Source organism: Pelophylax lessonae, assembly GCF_965119305.1.
Source record: "Pelophylax lessonae genome assembly, chromosome: 4".
NCBI classification, from domain to species: Eukaryota; Metazoa; Chordata; class Amphibia; order Anura; family Ranidae; genus Pelophylax; species Pelophylax lessonae.
In genome coordinates this window covers 50,041,046-50,064,032 of record NC_138771.1, presented here as the reverse complement: position 1 = coordinate 50,064,032, position 22,987 = coordinate 50,041,046, and the positions used below count along the sequence as shown (strand labels likewise).

At 40.0% G+C, this 22,987-nt stretch overlaps 1 long non-coding RNA gene across 1 annotated transcript in view; it reads right to left on the bottom strand.

Moving 5' to 3' along the window:
* Window positions 1–313: 313 nt before the first annotated feature.
* The window catches only part of LOC309554860, a 165,069-nt gene continuing 142,395 nt past the window's right edge, over window positions 314–22,987 (bottom strand). Inside the window, exons 2-3 of the long non-coding RNA XR_014225244.1 lie at window positions 18,929–19,030; window positions 314–366 (exon numbers count right to left, since the gene is read on the bottom strand). This is a non-coding gene — a long non-coding RNA (uncharacterized lncRNA). The remainder of the gene's footprint in view (window positions 367–18,928; window positions 19,031–22,987) is intronic.

Sequence of the window (22,987 nt, the reverse complement as noted above, 5' to 3'; positions counted from 1 at the left end):
TGTTTGTTTTTGCAATTTTTTTGTGACTTGTGAATGGTATTTTTTTTTTGCAATTTTTTTGTGACTTGTGAATGGTATTTTTTTTATACCATTACTATAATTATGCGTAACTAAGCGCACAGAAATCTATGAAACACACTGATGGTCTTATAATGCACCTAACTGTAGCAGCGTGATACTGCATCGATGGGTTCAAACTGTATGATCTCAACCTTTGTAAAAAAAAAAAATAAAACAATTATAATTTAAATAAATGAATAAACATAAAGATTGTATCTACCTTGTCTCAGTGACCCCCACTAATATTCTGCCGCCAGAGATCTTCCCGTGACAGAAGGATTGGTCCTGGTGGTCATGCAGAGGGTTCTGTGTAAGAAAAAAAAAAAAAGATAGAGAGTTATATATGCATATTATCCATGGGCGTCTGCAGAACTTTTTTCAGGGGGCATCATTTTAAGGTCACCCATGCTCCGCCCCTTTTTGATAATGTCATGAAGGTGATCCCTGACACCGCGGTCAGTCTACGTCTCTCCGTCATCCGCAGCCCTCCTGTCTTCCTCTGTCCTCGCTCCCCCCTCCCTCCCTGCCTGTCTGCTCCTGTGTCAGTGCCCACATCCTCCCCTTCTATTGCTGTAGTTTCATTTAAAGTTCCATATTCTGCCTACAGTCTGTTTAATAATCCTGTGTGCCCTTGTGTATGTGTTTTATAAAAATAAGCCGTTCTTTACCAGTTTTCGGAGCACTGATCGCCGCTCACGTGACCTGCTGCCGCTCTCCTCTTCTCCTCCTCCTCCATTCCCAACTGACGTAATCAGGGAACACTGGGCCCCGCCCGCTGTAGGCAACTGTCAGACGGGGAGAGGAGAGAGCCGGCTGGACACATGAGCGGCTATTGGCGCTCTGAAAACTGGTAAAGAACAGCTTTTTTTTAAAAAAACATATACACAGACATAGCGGCATGGGCACATTGAACGGACAGGATGGTATAAAGTGGCTTAACAACCACTTGAAAGGGGAAGTTGAGATTCCAGGGGGGGGAGCAGTTGCCCCCCTTTGCCCCCCCCCTTGCGGACGCACATGATGTTATCCTCCACACATCTCTATTCCATACAGAGGACTATGGCATGCCAAATATGCATTCCTGTATTTGCTGAAGTTGCAGAGAAAGCTGAAAGGGGGTAGTCATGTATGCATTGCTGTATGTTAAAGTAAACCATAAAATTGTTCCTGCTTGTTAAACCATGTTAATATGACCTGAAACTTAATCTGGTACACAGATTTTTTTCATAAATCAGGTCCTTATTAATTAGCATATCTCCACTTCATATCTTCTTTATGTTGGACATACAGTAAATGTAAATATTCCTAATTAAAGCCTAAGGGCTCATTCACACTGGCTCAAAATAATGACGTTAATCAAACACGCCTATTGCGTTAATGCATGTTAATAGAGTAGGTGCAGTTGATATGCATTTAATGAGCATTAAAAATGTTCCCCCAAATTCCCTATGCGCTTTGGGGTTGACAAGCGTTTGTAGCTCCTTAAAACCGCACCACAAATGCCTACAATAGCTGGGACATAATTGGACATTCCAACATGAAAATGATCCTAAACACAAGGCCAAGTCGACCTGTCATTAGCTACAGCAGAATAAAGTGAAGGTTCTGGAGTGGCCATCTCAGTCTCCTGACCTCAATATCATTGAGCCACTCTGGGGAGATCTCAAACGTGCCGTTCATGCAAGACAGCCCAAGAATTTACAGGAACTGGAAGCTTTTTGCCAGGAAGAATGGGCAGCTTTACCATCTGAGAAGATAAAGAGCCTCATCCACAAATACCAAAAAAGACTTCAAGATCTCATTGATGCCAAAAGGGGGCAATACACGGTATTAAGAACTGGGGTATGTAAACTTTTGATCACGGGCATTTGGGTAGTTTCTGTTGTCATTATGATTTAAAATGTGTAAACACAGTTGATTGATAATAAATGGCTTCAGCCAAACACTAACCATGAGTGAAAGAAAAGTTTTTGTGTTATCATTCATATTCTCGGAAAAATGGCCAAGAAATCATAAATTCTGCCAGGGTATGTAAACTTATGAGCACAGCTGTATGTATATATATATATATATATATATATATATATATATATATATATATATATTCATGTTTTATGCTCAGGGGCTTTTACAATTATGTAAAGATCAGGGATTTCAAGTCCTGCTGAATTATGCTGACTCTCAGCACAGTTCTGTTCATTCCTATAATAAACAGAGGTTACCGAAAGGCGCATAGCATATGACTAAGTTCAAACACTGACAAGCCAAAAATTCGGTGGTATTGATTTTTTTTTTGTCCATTGACGTGCGGACATGAAATGACCTGTAATGTTCCCTGCAGTAACCTCAAGTCACCACAGAGATGAGCAGAGGTGTTCTGACAGCTGTCAAAGGCACCACAGCTCCGTGGGCGTGAAGACCTTGGATCTTTATTCCATGTAAGAGCACCCTCATGCAATAAAGGAGACGTATAATCTCATTAATCTTTCTTTTGAATAAGGTCTCAAGTGAAGGACAGATTTGAATCCTTGAGTTTGACTGAACAGTATTTAATTGGCTATATAAAAGGAAACGCATAACTAATGGGGACTTCTTTACACAATGTACAGGTGAAAATCTTGATAAGCTGATATTAAAATGTGTAATTTGTATATATCTGAAGTAATCCCCTTGTAGGAGGTAGTAACTGAATGTGAGCCTGGGAAAAGATTTGATGAAAACCCAGAAATCAAACAGTAGGCTGGGCAAAAGCCTTTGGTGTTTTTGGTACTAAATGTAGAGGCTCCATAGAAGGGTGGACATGAGAGTTCTCTTTAATTCAAATAACTAAGGGAATGTACCCCTTCTCAGGATAATACTCATGCAGTTACTGAGGTGGCCATTAGGACCCCTTTCTGTAGACTGCCAAATGTTTGGTGATTGGCAAAATTGCGGAAAGACCTTGCTGTGTACACTGGAGCACAGTCATCCCCAAACTGTTCCCACAAAGTTGGCAGCATGAAATTGTCCAAAATGTTTTGGTATGCTGATGCCTTAAGGATTCTCTTCATTGGAAATAAGGGGCCAAGCCCAACCCCTGAAAAACAACCCCACACCATAATTCTTCCTCCAACAAATGATTTGGACCAGTGCACGAAGCAAGGTCCATAAAGACATGGATGAGCAGGTTTGGGGTGGAGGAACTTGACTGGCCTGCACGGAGTCCTGACCTCAACCCAATAGAACACCTTTGGGATGAATTAGAACAGAGACTGCAAGCCAGGGCTTCTCGTCCAACATCAGTGCCTGACCTCATAACTGCGCTTCTGGAAGAATGGCCAAACATTCCCATAGACACTCCTAAACCGTGTGGACAGCCTTACCAGAAGAGTTGAAGCTGTTATAGCTGCAAAGGGTGGGCCAACTCAATATTGAACCCTACGGACTAAGACTGGGAAGCTATTAAAGTTCATGTGCGTGTAAAGGCAGGCGTCCCAATACTTTTGGTAGTATAATGTGTATTTTTATATATATATATATATATATATATATATATAATTATTATTATTTAGGGATTTATATTGCGCCATCAGTTTGCATATATATGTACAATAGGATCATGCATTTTAATATCAATCTCCAAAATTACAATACTGAAATGTGGTCGCAGAGATCTCAATGGAGACATATATATATATATATATATTAAATAAAATATAAATAAAGTCTGCGACTTTATATGCAGTGGTGGATTATATTGGGGTTCTCTATAATTCGCACTGATAATTTCATTGTTTTAGAAAAAACATATGTTGCGGCATTTGGTTATTGATGTAAGTATTTAGATTTTTTGGCATTTAGGATGGATTTAAACATGCACAGGGAGAACTGATAACAAAAAATATTTGTTATCTGCTACCATGGGTGATTTATTAGCATTAGAAATATCAGCTATCATTGTGCTGTTATTGATATATTTGAAAAACTGATTGATATAGTCAAATTATGCATTATGAGTGAGGTATACAGTATCTCACAAAAGTGAGTACACCCCTCACATTTTTGTAAATATTTTATTCTATCTTTTCATGTGACAACACTGATGAAATTACACTTTGCTACAATGTAAAGTAGTGAGTGTACAGCTTGTATAACAGTGCAAATTTGCGGTCCCCTCAAAATAACTCAACACACAGCCATTAATGTCTGGCAACAAAAGTGACTACACCCCTAAGTAAAAATGTCTGAATTGGGCCCAATTAGCCACCCCCCCCCAGGTGTCATGTGACCCATTAGTGTTACAGGGTCTCAGGTGTGAATGGGGAGCAGATGTGTTAAATTTGCTGTCATCGCTCTCGCTCTCTCATACTGGTCACTGGAAGATCAACATGGCACGTCATGGCAAAGAACTCTCTGAGGATTTAAAAAAAATAATTGTTGCTCTACATAAAGATGGTCTAGGCTATAAGAAGATTGCCAAGACACTGAAACTGAGCTGCAGCACGGTGGCCTAGACCATACAGCGGTTTAACAGGATAGGTTCCACTCCAAACAGGCCTCGCCATGGTCGACCAAAGGAATTAAGTGCACGTGCTCAGCGTCATATCCAGAGGTTGTTTTTGGGAAATAGACGTATGAGTGCTGCCAGCATTGCTGCAGAGGTTGAAGGGGTGGGGGGTCAGCCTGTCAGTGCTCAGACCATACGCCGCACAATGCATCAAATTGGTCTGCATGGCTGTCATCCCAGAAGGAAGCCTCTTCTAAAGTTGATGCACAAGAAAGCCTGCAAACAGTTTGCTGAAGACAAGAAGACCAAGGATATGGATTACCAGAACCATGTCCTGTGGTCTGATGAGACCAAGATAAACTTGTTTAGCTCAGATGGTGTCAAGCGTGTGTGGCGACAACCAGGTGAGGAGTACAAAGACAAGTGTGTCTTGCCTACAGTCAAGCATGGTGGTGGGAGTGTCATGGTCTGGGACTGCATGAGTGCTGCCAGTACTGGGGATCTACAGTTCATTGAGGAACCATGATTGGCAACATGTACTGTGACATCCTGAAGCAGAGCATGATCCCCTCCCATCAGAAACTGGGCCGCAGGGCAGTATTCCAACATGATAACGACCCCAAACACACCTCCAAGTCGGCCACTGCCTTGCTAAAGAAGCTGAGGGTAAAGGTGATGGACTGACCAAACATGTCTCCAGACCTAAACCCTATTGAGCATCTGTGGGGCATCCTCAAACGGAAGGTGGAGGAGTGCAAGGTCTCTAACATCCACCAACTCAGTGATGTTGTCATGGAGGAGTGGAAGAGGACTCCAGTGGCAACCTGTGAAGCTCTGGTGAACTCCATGCCCAAGAGGGTTAAGGCAGTGCTGGAAAATAATGGTGGCCACATAAAATATTGACACTTTGGGCCCAATTTGGACATTTTCACTTAGGGGTGTACTCATTTTTGTTGCCAGCGTTTTAGACATTAATGGCTGTGTGTTGAGTTATTTTGAGGGGGCAGCAAATTTACACTGTTATACAAGCTGTACATTCACTACTTTACATTGTAGCAAAGTGTCATTTCTTCAGTGTTGTCACATGAAAAGATAGAATAAAATATTTACAAAAATGTGAGGGGTGTAATTACTTTTGTGAGATACTGTACATAAGGTGCCTCACTGAGAATATAATTTTTTTAATTTCGAAGCAATGTATGTTTACTATATTCTTTGTGAAAATAGATTAAAAATATACAGTATGTTTATATACAACATTTAAGTATAATATAACATGATCTATCTTACTTGATAGAAATATTTTTAGGGATTTTTTATAGTCAATAAATGACCTTACATAAACATGATATTATGAATATATCATTAGACATAACTATGCCTACTATTATATTCATATATTTATTTTATGTATATTTGTATACATTATATACATGTTTGATGTGATATTTTGTGCCCCCATTACATTATCATGCTAGATATTTAGTTTTAGATAGATTACGGGAGGGTTGGAACCCCTGTCAAGCTTTTATGGGTGTCTTGCACTGTGCTGCCGCCATCTTGAGTAAGGGTAGATGATTCATGTGGGATTAACGTCCTGGAATGCATCTGCCCTTAGCTCAGGCATGCAGAAAGGAGGATGTGCTTATCTGAGAAAGCTCTCCCCCTTCCCTTCTCCAGATAAAAGGAAAAAATGCCCATGAAGACTCCTGGGATTTATGATATAATTTTGTCCTAGGCCAGGAACCAGGAAGCAAAGGAAGAAATGTAAAAAAAACAAGTAAATATAATATACCTTTCTATCTATTTAATAATGCTAGCGGCATAAGGATAAAAATAGTGAAATTGGAATTCCAGTCTACATCTAATTAAGCTTAATCCTGATCCAACCACCTCCCTTTTAACTCCTATTCTAAGTACCCTGCAGAAGGAAGATTCTCATACTTATTATTCTCAGGATGCTCCGGTCATGTGATCTCCCCAGTGGCCGGCTTCAGGGGAGAGAAGAGAGCTCAGCCAAATGAAATGCCTGGGTGGTGATGTCACCCAGAGCCTTACTATAGGGATTAATTGTCAGCTGTCCCTCCTCTCCTATGAAGCTGCTCCAAACCTCCCCCGCCCCCTTTTAACTCTTACACTAAGTACCCTGTAGAAGGAAGATACCTATACTTAGGCACTCTTAGGGTGCTCTGGTCATGTGATCTCCCCAGTGGGGGGCTTTAGGGGAGAGGAGAGAGTGCCAATAATGGATGGAATGCCTGGGTGGTGATATCACCCATAGGCTTACCATGGGACATCTGTTGTTGGTTGTCCCTCCTCTGCCATGAAGCTGGACACTGGGCGGTGTCGGCAAGCTCAAAAGAAAACAGCTGATAATAGGCCCGTGTGTCCTGAAGTCAGTCTGACAGAAGTCAGCTGTTAGGTCAGCTTCTGTTGAAGGGGCATGACCTAAAAAGTTCTGCTGATCAGCTCCGATCAGCGCTCTCAGCCAATGGCTGACAGCATTGACTGGAGTGTTCTGGTGGGGGGGCCGTCCCCTTGTCAGAACACAATGGAACAGCAGGGGAGACCGCTGTACTAACGTCAGATAAATGACAGATTTATGAATTTGTAATTTTTTTTAATCTGGCGCCAGTACGCAGAAGTGATGTCATGACATCACTTTCAGGTTTTTGCATAGAGACCCGACCAGGGTCTACAGCAGCTGTGCAGGCTGGTTGCCCGAGCTGCGGAAGGCGGTGGGGGGGACGTCCCTTCCTGCTTCCAGCTTCTAAGCCGCATCGGTTGTCATTACAAGACAGCCGACCGTCAGCTATGGATGCCGATACCGAGGTGATGCCTCTAGCTGCAGGCATCACTCCGGTACAAGCACTTTTCAAAATATCGGTAATATTGGCCACCTTGGTGGCCGATTCGGATATATCGGGGAAAGTGCATATCGGCCCTCGCTATATCGGCTTTGCCGATAATCGGTCGATCCCTAGTTAGAAGAATATAGTCCTGCTTTTGGAGGACTTATACTAAGGTGAATCCCAAGTTAAACCTGCCTATGAAAAGTTGTAAATCACACTTGATCTACATTTCTTCTTCAATGAAAAAGGAACTGTTGCTTGCTAAAAAGGCAGACTTCAGTCTCTACCACTTTAGTCCACAGTACCTATAATTTCATTAAGCAAAATAGCAGCCATGGGATGTTTTATGGTAGCCTTAATCCATGCCTCCTCATCATGCATGGTGTCATGTATTATGCCTGACAAGGACCTAAGAGGTTTTTAAGGTTTTCATTTTCTACCTGTTAGTTTAGCCAATAAGTGACCTCACTTAACTACACCTTTTACACTCTTGTCAAGGGATAGTGCAACTGCAACATTACGGTTCTTTAAATAGCCATAAAATCAAACATGAACTATATACACTGTTTAGGCATATGTGAGGATTTCTGACAGGTTAAGTCAGCTAAAGCTTGATGTTATGGAGTGATTATTGCTGAAAGGTCTCCAGTCTTTACTGAACAAACACAGACATATGGTCATGTTTCACCCAGCTTGCTTACTGCCCATTTAGCACAGCTATCTGTCTTCATCAGAAGGAACAATGTCAAATGATAAGGCCCATATATCCAATCAGCCTTTTTCTTTAGATCAACCTTCTATGTGGAATAACATCCTGCATCAATAGAAGCCAGATTGCACCTCTATGGCAGCAAATGTTATATATACTATAATAGTCGAAAATGCAGGGTAAAATATCCACAAGCGTGGCAGTTAAAATATAATTTTTGTAGGGATAGAGAAAAAATTTTACCAAAATGTTATGTAAGCAATATAATTTTATTCTGCAAGTTAAAATTTAAAATACTAAGCCTATAGCAAAAACAATGAATTATTAGCGGCTAGTAACAATACACAGAATAGGGCCTCATACATACTGGGTGTTTGCCCCACTCGTCTGAATGCCTTTTCATGTGGTAGGAGAAAAGCAGTGTAAAAAAATTGCCTAAAGCTGCGTTTTGAAAATGCTTTTAGTTACATTTAGGTGCATCAAGCATTTGGGCGTTCATTCATTTAATTTAACCAGAACAATAATTTATTCTAGCCAGTGATAGAAACATAGAAACATAGAAACATAGAATGTGTCGGCAGATAAGAACCATTTGGCCCATCTAGTCTGCCCAATATATCTGAATCCTATGAATAGTCCCTGGCCCTATCTTATATGAAGGATAGCCTTATGCCTATCCCATGCATGCTTAAACTCCTTCACTGTGTTTGCAGCTACCACTTCTACAGGAAGGTTATTCCATGCATCCACTACTCTCTCAGTAAAGTAATACTTCCTCATATTACTTTAAACCTTTGCCCCTCTAATTTAAAACTGTGTCCTCTTGTGGTAGTTTTTCTTCTTTTAAATATGCTGATATTAGTAAATGCTGAAGTGCTAAATGCACTTAGAGTTTAGGCATGTCAGCCATTGTTTCTATTGAAATGCTACTCCCCTGAAAGTGCAAGTGATTTTTTTTTCTGCTTCTAAATACTTCTGTCTTTAGGTGTCTGTAAATGCCTTGTGCATGACCACATAGGCTGACATAGGGGGCTATTGCAAGAAGAAAAAAAAAAAAAAATCAAACACCCTTAAAGCGGAGTTCCGGGCACAGAAGTCATTTTTCACTGAACATACCCCCGGGACAGTCAGGGCTAGCACATTCCACAATGGCTAGCCTCTGATCTGTCCCGGTTCGCACTTACCTTTTATAAGAAATACTTACTTATAAAATTTCTTCCACAGCGTTTCCATCTCTCTTGTGGGCAGCTGAAGCCGGCGCGGTCCTCTTCTGTGTCTTCTTCCGCGTCTTCTTGTCCCAGAATGCGCCTGCACCGGCCCCTCTCGTCACTTCCGGTGCGGCGCCGCATTCCTAAACAGCTTCTGGGCATGCCCAGAAGCTGTTTAGCAGGGGAATGCGGCGTCGCCCGGAAGTGACGAGCGGGGCCGGTGCCGTCCCATTGATTCCTGGGAGCGATGACGTTCAGCTCCCAGGAATCATCGCAGCGCAGGAAGTGACAGCGGAGCCGCGGCGCTGAGGGAGGAAGTACCCTGAAGTGAGTATTTACGATCGTCAATTACAAGGTGAGTTTTAAAAAAAGAAAAAAAAAAACCTAACTATCCAATTCCTTTTCAGGTTATGCTGAACTAGCGGACGGGCACAAAAAAAAATATCGATTTTGTGCCCGGAACTCCGCTTTAAAAGCTGCATTTGTGACCTCCAGTGTGTATGAGGCCTTAAGGAAATCAGATTTTGTTGTAATGGATTTGTTATTAAATTACTTTAGGTGTCACTTTTTTTTTTTAATTATATCTTTATTGATTTTTGAAGATAACATACAAGCAAACAAGGGGCAAAAAGCCCCTACGTTTTTTTAACAGTACACATACAACAAAAGAATAAAGCACAAATGAGAAAAAAAACATAGTGCAAGTAACCGTAGTATCAAGACATGTACATAAATAAAAAGAAAGAAAAAGAAGGGGGAATGGAAAGCATCAGAAAAGCAAGCAACGTGCAACATTTCCTGTGATGGGTGCAAGGAGTGTACCCCTGGAGGGGGAAGAACAATCTAACCAGTATTGCCAGCAAAAAAACAGTGCAAAAGCCCTGGGTCCAAGCCAGGCTCAGGGGAAGGACTCATGACGGAAGTGATAGTTGCGGTACAGTTTCTGCAAAATGGAGGGAGCCGCAGAAAATGAGTCAGTGTTAAGGTCAAGAAGGTCCCAACTTTCCCAAATTACATTAAACCAAGGAACATCATCATGAGCTTTAGCCGTTAAAAATTCCATCCTCCAGATCTCCGCCACTAGTCGGAGAAGAAGAGATCTATCAGGGGCCTCCGTTGACAACCAACAGAGCGGGATGGCCCTCCTGGCGGCCAAAAGAAGATAGGAAATTAAGTCACTTTTTCTAATTTGTAGATTCTGTGTATTCTTACTGCATTCTAGTAGATCATTGCACTGCCTCATTCAAAAAGCCTATGAGGACTGGTTCACAACAAGCCTACTGTGCTGTGTACGGGCACAGTAGAAAGACAAGGCAAAAAGCCCTGCTTTGTAAAGGTCATACTTACACCAAAGTTGGTTATTATTTTAATTTTTTTTTTTTTTTTTTTAATTAGGAAAAATTGCATAGTTTACAATTTAGAAAAATAATCAAGCTTTAAAACTCAGCTGCTTTTCAAACAAAAGCACTCAAACAACCACTCTAAATGAGCTCTCTCCTACCATCTTCCCATCTACAAAGATAACCAAGTTATCAAATGGTGGCACCTGCATGGAGCAGCAATGCCAACAGGATTCCTTAGGCGACAAGAGCCCTAAAATTCATCATCATGGAACGTGAGTTCGAACACTTTCGAATACGTTTCTCTCTTTGAATCCTACCGAAATGATCCCTGGATGTATAGTCCTTGGTTATTATTTTATTTTAGCACATCAATGTGCCTCATTAATGCGCAATAAAGTTATAAAAAATACATTTCTTTGACTCCTACAGTGACCTGTAGGTAAGCCATTTTTGATGACATGTACAAAGAGAGACAGTGTGGAGAAAGCCAGAGAGTGATGATCAATACAAAGAGAAAGAGTGACATTGCTAAAAAAGCCCAATTCTTGTTCACTCATTGTAGATGCATTCATAAGCTTGGTCCAAAGCCAAGTTCAACTGAACAATCAGGCCCACAGTGACAACCACCAAAAAAATGTGATTTGGAGGGAATTTGCCACAAGGGTGTATCCTGATTGGATTGGGCAGTCCCATAAAATTGCTACAGGTACGGTATGTAAGATGCTTTTTCAATTTATGCATATTTTGGGCCCCAGACATTTGCAAAATTCCAGTAGTTAGGCCCTCCCTTGAATTTTTGTCACAATAAAGCTGTCAACAATTCTCAGTACCTTTTCACTGGGTATAGTGGTAGAAAAGTGTATATACAGTATTTGCTAAAGTATTCTATGCCACATGTGTGGCATATACCCAATTCAAATGTGTTTCTGAGTGACCTGTCTGTCTGTAAGCATAAGCTAATACAACCCAATACAATTCTATTTCAGGTTATCAACTGCAGCAACCTTTTTTGGCCAAACTATTCCTGTATGAAAGCACTTGTACAGTATGTGCTAGAGTGACAACACTCACAAAATACTAATCACCAAAGCAAAAAAAAGTAACACTATAAGCTAAAGCATCATGTTTTGCTTTATTTGGGCACACAAACTACAAGTAATATATATTCTGGCATGGACAATGACAAGCTAAACAGGATACATACTGTAAGTAGAGTTAAGCAAATTGTTCTGCAAAGGAACAAAAGCCACATTATTTCTGAGAGCTGGTGCACCCATTGGTCATCTAACAGGTGTCCACCAAATTTGTTCTAAGTTGTGCTGGAAAGCATATACAAAATTGTATCCATCTTTTTTCATAAACAAATTTTGCAGACTGCGAGCAGCTTCCATAATGTTGATGGTGCTCTCAGGGGTCATGACAGTGTAACACATCCGATTTGTTAGCCAGAAAGCCATACGTGCATTCTACCATTCTTGTGGACTGTCAAAGTCTGTAATTGAAGACAGGTTTCGGGTGGCTCAGCCCTCTTTCAAAATATAACTGCAATAAATGTTCCCCTAGAGCAAAGGCCAAATTGCCCACAAACAGGTATGCCACTTCTGTTCCAGGGTCTGTGAGCAGGAATATTTAGTTTGTTCATTTTCAACTCCTGCCCAAAATTTGAATGGTTGAGGATGGTGAAATTACTGCAGCTTCCCTAGCCAACATCGATAAATGTAAATTTGTAGTAAGCATCTATCACGGCAAGTAGAGAGGTATTTGATTCCATTACACTGAGACATCACCATCCAGATATGTTTTCCATCAAAAGCTCTTAATCTAATCCATTGCCAGAAATTGTCACCATTGTCACTCTCTCCATCTTGCTTGTGTAGGACCATTTTCTGTGGGTTTTTCTACAAGGCTCTGCATGTTGATTGGACAATGTAGTAGATCGGGGATTTTGCCAAGCAGAATTCAAGCTGCATAAATATACATATGATAGCCGAGTACCTAGAAACCTGAAATACTAATATATTGTACATCGTTTTACTTTAGTGCGAACTCTCAAAACATGCTGGCAAAGCATAGGAAATAATTACCAAAGAGAGGTGAATTTGCAGAAAGTAGGACAGAGTGGTTCCAGAGCCAAACCACTACTTTTACCAGCTGAACTTTCTAAGATCCTGTTTGGAGTTGCACTTCCAAGATGATCCTGTTTGTAATAATTTATTTTTGAGACACGTTTACCTTCCAGATCCCAAAGCAATGTTTTTGACCCAGCACATGTTGATAATGAGGAAGCTGAGGCAGGAAGTGAAAGTAGCCATCAATGTTCAAGCCCTGCAGTGTCTGATATCGCAAACTCAACAGCAACAGGCCAGGAGATGAGGGATGTAGAGTCAGAAGTGCATGATGCAAGTGCAGTTCAAATTTCATCACAGCCATCATGAAGAACAAGATCACTGGCTTCCATGCGTTCCTCAACACAGACTCAACATCGTTGTGCAGAAGAGAACCAGGTACTAGAGGCTTTTACCACATCCATGGATCAGAGTCGGAACAATGTCTCTGGTACCATTTTCTGTCTATAGTGTTCCACTGTTGGAGACAGTAGCTGAAGAGAGAGGTGTAGCCCTTCAATTTATTATTCTGCAGGAGTAAACAATATGTTTACTCCTACAATCAGCAATCTTAATTATCTCAGTTCTATCCTCCATCACTGCTACCACCACCTTTTCCTGTTTTGGTAAACCAGCATTCTCCACCCCATCACAATCTCCCTCACCAATCATCTGCCTATTCTCAGATACACCCCAGACCCAGCACACCACTAACCCATGCAACAAGTCAGCTATTCAGCCTATGATGAGCACTCGCCAAGTCAGACTGGCCAAACTTAGCCAACATACCATGTTTTGACTCCCCAACTCAGGCTACTGGAAACACGTTGTGTGGTTCAGAGTCAACTGGTGGAAGGATCCCTATTATGAATTACTCTAAAAATGTTTCACTGTGCTATTTGTATATGTTATAGACATGGACAAATCTTTGGGTACCCTTCCACTAAAAACAAATTACACATTTTTCTTAGTAATATTTTGACACTGCCAAAATTAATTGACATCCATGATAGTTTTTTTACACATTTATAAATATAGAACTTTTCTTTTGTAGATTTTTTACAGGGTTCAGATCAGGGGCTCATAGAAGACCACTTTACCATAGCCCAATGATTTCTTCTTCTGCCATCCTGTGCTTTTAACTGGGTGTTGGAAGTCATTAATCTGTTGGAGAACCCATGACCAGCAAGTCAGACAAAGCTTTTTGATATTGGACAATATGTTTTCTTCCAGAATTCTTGACATTTCATTGTGCCATGCACAAATGCAAGACACCCATGCCAGACACAGAAAAACAGCCCCAAAGTATGCCAAACCTCCTTCAGGTATGGTTTTCTTTAACCACTTTCCGACCTCGTAACGTACATTTACTGCAGGTCAGCTCTATTGCGCCAAATCACGTACCTGCACGTTATTTTGTGCAATAGCCTCTGGGTGGCACACGGGCACCGTCCGGAGATCCGATCGCACACTGATTGGAGAGAAGGAAAGCCAATCAGTGGGTCTGGTGGATCCAATGTCTGCCGGCCACCCTCGATTGTTCCGGAGAAAGGCAGAACGAGGATCTGACAGAGGAGAAGATAGCGATCTTGTGTTTCTGTTAAGCAGGAACACCGTTCTCTGTCTTCCCCCAGTCAAAGCAATGCCCACACAATTAGCAAACACCCACTAGGGACATATTTAATCCTTTGTTTGCTCCTGATTTTAACTCCTTCCCTGACAGTGTCATTAGTACAGTGACAGTGTATTTTTTAGCACTTATCACTGTATTGGTGTCACTGGTCTCCAAAAAAGTGTAAAAAGTGTCAGTTAGGTATCCGATTGGTCCACTGCAAGGTCGCAGTCCCGCTATAGGTCACTTATCACTGCCATTACTAGTTAAAAAAATAAATAAACAAAATTTCTATAAAAAATATCTTATCATTTGTAGATGCTATAACTTTTGTGCAAACAAATCAATATACGCTTATTGGGATTTTTTTTTTACCAAATACCAGAATACATATCGGCCTAAATTGACGAAGAAATTAAATTTTTTACATTTTTTTATTGGGTGTGTTTTGTAGCAGAAAGTAATTTTTTTTTTTTTTTCAAAATTGTTTCTCTTTTTTTGTTTATAGCGCAAAAAATAAAAACCGCAGAGGTGATCAAATACCACCAAAAGAAAGCTCTATTTATGGGGGAAAAAAGAACATCAATATTATTTGGGTACAGCGTCACTTGCAAAAAATGGCCTGGTCATTTAGGGGGTAAATCCTTCCGGGGCTGAAGTGGTTAAAGCTTGATTGCTTTGTCCGCCATAATAGAGCTGATGTGAATTTCTTAAAAAGTTACCAGTTTGTCTTATCTGTCCAAAGTAAATTCCCCAATAAACATTGTGGCTTGTCAATATGCATTTTAGCTTTATTGGGGGTTTCATTCAACAATCAAGTCCTTTGGGGAATAATTCCATTACGGTTTAATAAGAAAACAATAGATGGTGCTGATGTGTCATGGCCTTGAAATTCAGCTTGTATCTCCGTGGAACATTTTTTTTTTTGACTCTTTGTCTATCATTCACACTATCCTTCTGTTTAATATTGGGTAATTTTTCCTCTTGCAGCCACATCCAGGGAGGTTGGCTACACTCATACTTATATGCAAATTCCTAATAATATTTAAAACTGCAGTCAAAGGAATATCAAGCTGCTCTTAGATGGTCAAGCCTTTACCTTTGACATCCAGGTCCATAATTTTATTTCTGATTTCATTACTCAGCTAGTCCATGCTCAGTATGGTGCGCATAATAGGCTGACTAATTACTAGGGATGATCGAACTTTTGAAAAGTTTGGTTCGACCTAAACACCTGAATTTCCCGAAAGTTCGGTTCGATTCCAGAACCCCATTGAAATCAATGGGACCCGAACCTCTGTAATCAAAAAACACAATTTTGAAGCCCTAAAACCCAATAAATGCCCCTAAAAAGTGCCTAGGGTTCTGGGTCATGCCCCATGGACTATGAATCAGGCAAAAAAAAGTTCTTAAAAATTGTAATTTTTTATAGAGAGCCAATTATTGAAAAAAATATTGAAAAAAAAAAGAGATTTCTTTGGATTTAGTGTCTGGGGGTCAAAAAAAGATGTACCTGTGAAGTTTCAGCTCTTTAGCATGTCCAGAACCAGAAAAAAACAGATTATTTTTATTAGAATTTCAGTAGTGCAGGGATGGTGTTACCCTCCTTTCACACCTGGGCATTTTATTTGAACTTATGTATAGGGGTATATATATATATATATAAATATATATATGTGTGTGTGTGTATATATATATATATATATATATATATATATATATATGTATTCCCCTAACCCAGAAACTGCATAGTGGGGTCACCCTGGCATGGCAGAGTCAGTTCACACTAAACTACACTACGGTCACCCTGGCATAGCAGAGTCAATTCACACTAAACTACACTACAGTCACCCTTGCATAGCAGAGTCAATTCACACTAAACTACACTACGGTCTCCCTGGCATAGCAGAGTCAGTTCACACTAAACTACACTACGGTCACCCCGACATTTAAAGCTATCCCTACAAAAACTAGATTTTTGAATCTAACTATAGTGGTATATAGTACCCTAACTACACTGCATATCCCTTTCCTCACACTAATAATTGCAAAATGACACTGGAGCTTTACAAGCAGCAGTAGAAACACAAATGCTTCCACTCTCTTCCACAGCCTCTGTATTACATTGCTAAAGTTTTGGCGGGGCTATGTTATATACTGGGGGGCGTATGGGGAGCGTATTTACTCCTGATTGGCCCCTGGACCCCGTAGTTACTCCAATCACATTTTACTGATGTTTCTGGGCCAATCACGGGTTTTTAAAGCCCAATAGTATGATACTATTACAGAAAACAGTTTGAACTGTCACCATGATCCTATAATTTATAATTTTTTCTAGAGTTACCAACAAATCGTTCCAGCCATTTTTGAAATATCAATATAGAATGTGCAAAAATGTTACTCTTTTCACATTTTGCTTTACTCTATGACAGGGATCATTAAATGGCAGACTGTGGATGATGTAACAGCCCTGTCCAGACTGCGGCCATGCCCCTTAGCAGCTGGCTGTCCTCTCCTGTCCAGTCACCGCTTTCATCCCTATAGCAAGGGGCCAGGAGGTGCTGCAGATCTGGACCGGGAGTCTTTTCAATGTAACAACCGGGTAATTACCCCCTTGCTAACATAACAGGTTGGGTATGTCTCACCCTCAGACCAGACATGCACCACCTCCTGTTACCTGCCCTGCTGTGATAATGACAGTGACATTCGGGTGGGAGATCTGGGAGAGGACACCTCTTGCTAATAAGTGCCTCTGCCCTGCCAGAAGTAGGACTGTGTAGAGGAGGCTTCCATTGAATGGGGCACTGCGATATGAAGGGTCACTGTGATGTGAGGGACAATTGTATTATTGACATGATTGAATATTCACACAAGTCATTGTCTGACAATATACAGTGCCTTGCGAAAGTATTTGGCCCCCTTGAACTATGCTAACTTTTGCCACATTTCAGGCTTCAAACATAAAGATATAAAACTGTAATTTTTTGTGAAGAATCAACAACAAGTGGGACACAATCATGAAGTGGAACGAAATGTATTGGATATTTCAAACTTTTTTAACAAATAAAAAACTGAAAAATTGGGCGTGCAAAATTATTCAGCCCCTTTATTTTCAGTGCAGCAAACTCTCTCCAGAAGTTCAGTGAGGGTCTCTGAATGATCCAATGTTGATCTAATTGACTAATGATGATAAATAGAATCCACCTGTGTGTAATCAAGTCTCCGTATAAATGCACCTGCACTGTGATAGTCTCATAGGTCTGTTTAAAGCGCAGAGAGCATCATGAAGAACAAGGAACACACCAGGCAGGTCCGAGATACTGTTGTGGAGAAGTTTAAAGCTGGATTTGGATACAAAAAGATTTCCCAAGCTTTAAACATCCCAAGGAGCACTGTGCAAAAGATAATATTGAAATGGAAGGAGTATCAGACCACTGCAAATCTACAAAGACCTGGCCGTCCCTCTAAACTTTCAGCTCATACAAGGAGAAGACTGATCAGAGATGCAGCCAAGAGGCCCATGATCACTCTGGAGGAACTGCAGAGATCTACAGCTGAGGTGGGAGACTCTGTCCATAGGACAACAATCAGTCGTATACTGCACAAATCTGGCCTTTATGGAAGAGTGGCAAGAAGAAAGCCATTTCTTAAAGATATCCATAAAAAGTGTTGTTTAAAGTTTGCCACAAGTCACCTGGGAGACACACCAAACATGTGGAAGAAGGTGCTCTGGTCAGATGAAACCAAAATCAAACTTTTTGGCAACAATGCAAAACGTTATGTTTGGCGTAAAAGCAACCCAGCTCATCACCCTGAACACACCATCCCCACTGTCAAACATGGTGGTGGCAGCATCATAGTTTGGGCCTGCTTTTCTTCAGCAGGGACAGGGAAGATGGTTAAAATTGATGGGAAGATGGATGGAGCCAAATACAGGACCATTCTGGAAGAAAACCTGATGGAGTCTGCAAAAGACCTGAGACTTGGACGGAAATTTGTCTTCCAACAAGACAATGATCCAAAACATAAAGCAAAATCTACAATGGAATGGTTCACAAATAAACATATCCAGGTGTTAGAATGGCCAAGTCAAAGTCCAGACCTTAATCCAATCGAGAATCTGTGGAAAGAACTGAAAACTGCTGTTCACAAACGCTCTCCATCCAACCTCACTGAGCTCGAGTTGTTTTGCAGGAATGGGAAAAATTACAGTCTCTCAATGTGCAAAACTGATAGAGACATACCCCAAGCGACTTACAGCTGTAATCGCAGCAAAAGGTGGCGCTACAAAGTATTAACTTAAGGGGGCTGAATAATTTTGCATGCCCAATTTTTCAGTTTTTTATTTGTTAAAAAAGTTTGAAATATCCAATAAATTTCGTTCCACTTCATGATTGTGTCCCCCTTGTTGTTGATTCTTCACAAAAAATTACAGTTTTATATATATGTTTGAAGCCTGAAATGTGGCAAAAGGTCGCAAAGCTCAAGGGGGACGAATACTTTCGCAAGGCACTGTACAATCATAGTCAGGACTGTCAGGATATTTTACTTACCAGAGGGTGACAAGATGATGCTCTGTTTGTGATATTGCCTTCATACATGCTGTATCCTGCAGTTCCAGATCTGCCCTGATGGTTTCAAGCAGGTTGTCAATGCTGTAAAATAAAAGAAAGGTTTTATAACTATAACTGTAATTGGCCCAATACAAGAGTGCATTTTATAAATGTCAGAGTAAAGTCAGAAGTCCCTGTCTACATACTTGTTCTAGACTAGGCACACAAAAGTGACTTTTCACTTTGAAAGGGAAGTTGCACCTTGCAAGGGATGTTTACCCAGAGCTTATTGAATGAGACAAAGCTTTGTTGACTTCAATCATCCAAATCATGTGGAAACAATTTTTCTTTCTTGCACATGATTGAGTATTTTTTTGCAAAATGAAATTTCACACCATTCACTAAACTCCATTTCCAAGTTCAAATTCCTTTGGAAAGTGAACAGCCTTTTTGCCTTCAGTAAATTAACCCCATAGTATTGGAGGGGTATCATCACAGTCAAACAACTTTCAAATTCAATGAGAAAAACTAGTGAGCTATCTAAACCAAATAAATAACACAATAAAGATTATGACAGTAAAAAAGAACACAATGTGTAAAAACATACACTAAAATGTGAACAATCTACACATGTACATTGATGTGTTCCATATAACATTAATGTGAAGTGAAACAAAACATGCACAAACGTGATGAGTCCAATGGTGAAAAAGAAAGCAAAAAAGCTTTCACATGTAAGACTCCAATACCAGTTGACGCCTTCTGAGGGGAAACGCGTTTGGTGGAGTCACCACCCACGGAGCGCACTGCAGGCAGCTGTGCTCTCTTGTTATGCTGCTATTATCAAGATTTTATGTAAGTGCAACTTTTTAAATAAATTTGCTTTTAATAAGAGGTAATGAATGCATTTCAATATTGAGCTGAGATCTCTGAAGTGTCGGGGTGTGGGTATGATCCATCCAGCCCCCTGGGGTCGAGCATTCTGATTGGTGGATTGCCGGATCCTCAGGGATTTTATGATTTTATTGTCTGTTGGGACGTGTGACATCCTAAGGGTCCTTTCACACGGGCGTTCTGTATGTCCGTTTTTCCTCCCATCCATTTGCGGATGAAAAACAGACAAAATGTATGTCTATGGGATTGCGGACGTTAGCGGATGACCATCCGCTGACATCTGTTTTGCGTCCATTCCGTTCAGTTCTGTTTTTTGAGACGGAAGAGAACCCTATTTTTCTTCCGTTTAAAAAATGGAACGGACGCATGACATCTGTGTCATCTGCTGACATCCGCAATCCCATAGACATAAATTATGTCCGTTTTTCATCCGCAAACGGATGGATGAAAAACGGACATACGGAACGGACCCTACAAAAGTGACATCCGTGTCGTGTCCTGGCGGTATGATTATGTCAGGAATTTTGTACCAAAAGCGGTACAATTTTTTGCATGGAAATTTGGTGTTATGTATTGTAGGCCTACAATTCTTAGTAATTACTGACTTAAACCTGACCAAAACAAGAGTCTAGTAGACATCCCAGATGTGATAAAGTTTGAAACACAAAATCCTAAATTATAATATAATAAATAACTATAAATAAGTTAAAAACAAAAAGTGACTGAACGGATAAAAAAACTGAATTGACCATGTGAAAGGACCCTAAGAGCTTACCCTGTATTTTATCTTGCAAGGTCTTGAGACTGTGTGTCTCTGGTAGGCAGCCACCCATTTGCGTTTGTTCACGTTGGGGTTGCATGCAGCACTTGGAAGAGTTTTTTCTGGCAACGTTTTTCAGCTTTCATTCATTTAAGAGAGTGTTTGTTGAACATCACCATTTTTTGTTACATTTATGCCTTTGGGACTTTTATATGTGAAAGCTTTTTTGTTTTCTTTTTCACCATTGGACTCATCACGTTTGTGCATGTTTTGTGTCACTTCACATTATTGTTATATGGAAAACATCAATGTATATGTGTAGATTGTTCACATTATTAGCGTATGCTTTTTTCACATTGTGTTCTTTTTTTACTGCCACAATCTTTATTTTGTTATTCATTTGGTTTAGCGCACTCGTTTTTTCTCATTCGCATTTATTCTCCCAGGGTTCAGGGAGCTCTAGGTGCTGCCATCTACCAGTTAGGCTAGCGCATCCATTACATATTTTACAACTTTCAAATTCAAGAGGAGGTAAGTGATAGCAGCTCTGAATTTCTTTTAGAAAAGGTTTACATTAATAAATAACTCTTAGTTTATCGCATCACTATATGTAGTACCAGGTTCTAAATAACCAAAACGCTGTGTTGCACTGCGACTTGATATTCTGCAGCTCATTATTGAGAAACAAGGCTTCCTTCTCCTCAATAGAAATCAAATTGGAGTTATTAAAGAGGCATAAGAGAAGGGGAACTTCCATGTTGCTTTGTATATAGATCAGAGTTGAATAGGGATCCCCTTTCCATTTAGGGCCCTTTCACACATACAGTCCGTTTGTCAGTTTTTCATCCATCCGTTGACGGATAAAAAACAGACATCAATGCATCCCTATGGAAAAACGGATGACAACGGATGATCATCTGTTAACTTCCGTTTTCATCCGATTCCATCAATGTCCGTTTTTTGGAACAGATGAATGCCCTGTTTTTCATCTGTCAAAAAAATGGATCGGACCAAAAAATGGATGTAAACGGACAAATGGTCCCCTTTTCATCCTTTTTTTCATTGGTAGTGGATGTAAAACGGATGAAAAAACAGATGAAAAAACGGATGAAAAACTGATATATTTTGACATGACTGAACTGACGAACTGAATGGACCGTATGTGTGAAAGGGGTCTTAGAGTGGCAACCCCCTTAACCTCCCTAGCGGTATTCCCGAGCGTGGCTCAGGGTTAAATTTCAGAGCCAAAAGCGGTAACCCCGAGTGATCGCTGGATCCTGAAAGCGGGGTTACTTACATTGTCACCGGGATCCAGCGATGTAACCCGGCAGTGTCTGGCGGCGGATCTCCTCCCGATCCTCTCCGTGCCCCGGCTTCCGTCTCCTGCGACATAACATGCGCAGGAGGGTGGAACTAGCCGCAAATTCAAATGTAAAACACACCAAACACACTGATACATTGCAAAATAAAAAAAAAATCACATTAGTTTGCCCCCCAGTGCCCTTTCCTGCAGTTTTACTGTACTTTTTATGTATATATATATATATATATATATATATATATATTCGTGTATATATATATGTAATATAATAAAATAATATAATAAAAGTTATAATATAATAAAAAACTATAAATAAGTTAAAGTATGTATGTGTGTATATATATATATATATATATATATATATATATATATATGTACATATATATATATATATATATATATATATATATATATATATATATATATGTACATATATATATATATATATATATATATATATATATATATATATACGTGTATATATATATATATATATACACGAATATATATATATATATATATATATATATATATATATATATATATATATATATATATATATATGTACATATATATATTATATATATATATATACATACATACATACATACTTTAACTTATTTATAGTTTTTTATTATATTATAACTTATGATTTTGTGTTTCAAACTTTATCATACCCGAGATGTTATAAAGAAGAACGCACAGTAAAAAAAAATCATATGTAAATAGTTGGTTTGGGCTGCTCATTCTTAAGAATTACATGCAAAATCATGATACCGCTTTCAGCACCTAAAATCCGAAAAAGAATCATACCGCCAGGGAGGTTAAAGGCTTTGCAGATCTTGTAGAATCAATTTTATGACAATTCTTTATTATTATTATTATTATTATTATTATTAACCTCTTGCTGACCGCCCACCATAGTATTACTGCGGCAGGGCGGCTCAGCTGTGCAAAATCCTGTAGTTCTACCTAATTTCGTGCACAAGGTTTTGACACCGCCAGAGCTGCGCTCCCACTGTGTTTAGACACAGTGGAAGGTGGGCCGCGGGATGAGCGGCGGCGATTGCCGTCTTCCTCCTGC